This window comes from Abramis brama (assembly GCF_963993115.1).
Source record: "Abramis brama genome assembly, chromosome: 1".
Taxonomy (NCBI): domain Eukaryota; kingdom Metazoa; phylum Chordata; class Actinopteri; order Cypriniformes; family Leuciscidae; genus Abramis; species Abramis brama.
In genome coordinates this window covers 45,923,458-45,925,957 of record NC_139963.1, presented here as the reverse complement: position 1 = coordinate 45,925,957, position 2,500 = coordinate 45,923,458, and the positions used below count along the sequence as shown (strand labels likewise).

The window sequence follows — 2,500 nt, the reverse complement described above, 5'->3', positions numbered from 1 at the left end:
ACTGAGCACTTGATGAAGAGGGTCGCGGTGTCTCCACACACACTTACACTGTTCCTGATCCTGAAACACACACACACACACACACACACAAGAATTAATCATGTGGGATAAACATCCATCTGACAGCAGGACACTCGATATCTGAACAATCCACAACAATTAGTATTTACATTTTAAAGGTTTGGGGTCAGTAAGACTAGTTTTAAATATTGTATTATATTATATTATATTATATTATATTATATTATATTATATTATATTATATTATATTATATTATATTATATTATATTATATTATACTCTATTATATTATATTCTACTCCATTTTCTACTCTAATCTATTTTATTCTGTTCTACTCCATTTTCTACTCTATTCTATTTTATTCTATTCTACTCCATGTTCTACTCTGCTCTACTCGATTCTATTTTATTCTACTCCATTTTCTACTCTGCTCTATTCTATTTTATTCTATTCTACTCCATTTTCTACTCTATTCTGCTCTACTCGCTCTATTCTATTCTACTCCATTTTCTACTCTACTCTGCTCTACTCTATTCTATTTTATTATATTCTGCTCCATTTTCTACTATATTCTATTTTATTCTATTCTGCTCCATTTTCTACTATATTCTATTTTATTCTAGTCTACTCCATTTTCTACTCTATTCTACTCTACTCTATTCTGCTCTACTCTACTCTATTTTATTCTATTCTACTGTATTTTCTACTCTATTCTGCTCTATTCTATTCTACTCCATTTTCTACTCTACTCTGCTCTACTTTATTCTATTTTATTCTATTCCGATCCATTTTCTACTATATTCTATTTTATTCTATTCTGCTCTACTCTACTCTATTCTGCTCTACTCTACTCTATTCTATTCTATTCTACTGCATTTTCTACTCTATTCTGCTCTACTCTCTATTCTATTCTACTCCATTTTCTACTCTACTCTGCTCTACTCTATTCTATTTTATTCTATTCTGCTCCATTTTCTACTATATTCTATTTTATTCTATTCTACTCCATTTTCTACTCTATTCTGCTCTACTCTACTCCATTTTCTACTCTACTCTATTCTGCTCTACTCTACTCTATTTTATTCTATTCTACTGCATTTTCTACTCTATTCTACTCCACTCTACTCTACTCTACTCTACTCTCCAAGGCTGCATTTATTTGATCAAAAATACAGTAAAAACAGTAATATTGTGAAATATTATTACAATTTAAAATAGCTGTTTTCTATTTGAATATATGTTAAAATGAAATTTATTCCTGTGATCAAAGCTGAATTTTCAGCATCATTACTCCAGTCTTCAGTGTCACATGATCCTTCAGAAATCATTCTAATATGATGATTTGATGCTCAAGAAACATTTATTTTTCAGGATTTTTCAGGATTTCTTTGATGAATAGAAAGTTCAAAAGAACAGCATTTATTTGAAATAGAATCTTTTGTAACATTATAAATGTCTTTACTGTCACTTTTGATAAAATTACTGCTTCCCTTCACACTATTAGTGAGGTATGAGGAGTTGCTGCCTATATAGGGTGTTTCTGATCAGTTATTACGCTTGTTAGGATATTTTCTTAGAAGGCAGCTGTGCAAAAAGGTAAAGCAGAACCTCTTTTAATATAAATATAAACCTAAAAAAAACAATAGGCGTGTTGGAAACACTACAAAAAAATAAATCCCACACACTACTTAAAGGGTTAAAAACATCACATTGATATTTGAATGAGCAATGTTTCAGGCAATCAGCCTTCCTCTGGCTTTTCTTGTATAGAAATATAAAAGAACAATCCGGAAGGCAATCAAATGCATCTCTACTGAAGGTGTTTCCATGCCTGACCACTGCTAAAGATCACTACAACCCACAAAACCTGTGGGTGTAAGACCATGGACACATGGTTGAGACTGTGTTGGCTTTTCTGTCTCATTTGCATAATTTAATTGCATTTTATTATTCGCCCCTGCATTATATGAGGCGTGCATGGCTCTCTCTGCACTAATGTCTGGTGTGACTGAGGGCGTGGAGCACGTCCTGCTCTTAACCCCTTAATGGAGTCATTAATCTGGACGAATGCACCGAACACACAGAGGAAGAGGATGAAGAGTTAACATGCACTGCTTATAGGACACCAATGCATTTAAATTACTCGCAGATACGTGTGTGTGTGTGTGTGTAAACTATTCACACTTAGGCTAAGTCTAAAAAAACAGCGTTTTCATTTAAAAATGCTCTCCGTCCACACTCGCGTTTTCAGGCGTTTTCCGACGTTTCAGTGTGCAATTCTTCTGACAGGATCATTTTATTTGGCAAAATATCTCAGCATTCACTGATAACACCGGGTCGCACTCACTATTATAGGTTTGGTCTGAAACGCTAAAACTGCTCTCATGTTTTTCCACAGGACAGCAAATGTGAGTAAATTCTGTCATCTTTGCAGGACTGTGATAAGAAGAGTGAAAGTAACATTTTAGCAACAGCGTG

At 33.6% G+C, this 2,500-nt stretch overlaps 1 protein-coding gene across 10 annotated transcripts in view; it reads right to left on the bottom strand.

The window, feature by feature from the left end:
- Positions 1-2,500, bottom strand: part of rbfox3b (RNA binding fox-1 homolog 3b) — a 293,709-nt gene that overhangs the window by 171,287 nt on the left and 119,922 nt on the right. For all 10 annotated transcript variants that reach the window (XM_084121924.1, XM_084121925.1, XM_084121930.1 and 7 more), the window contains one exon: positions 1-60. This exon is cut by the window's left edge and continues 24 nt beyond it. The gene's annotated coding sequence lies outside the window, so the exon portion shown is untranslated. The remainder of the gene's footprint in view (positions 61-2,500) is intronic.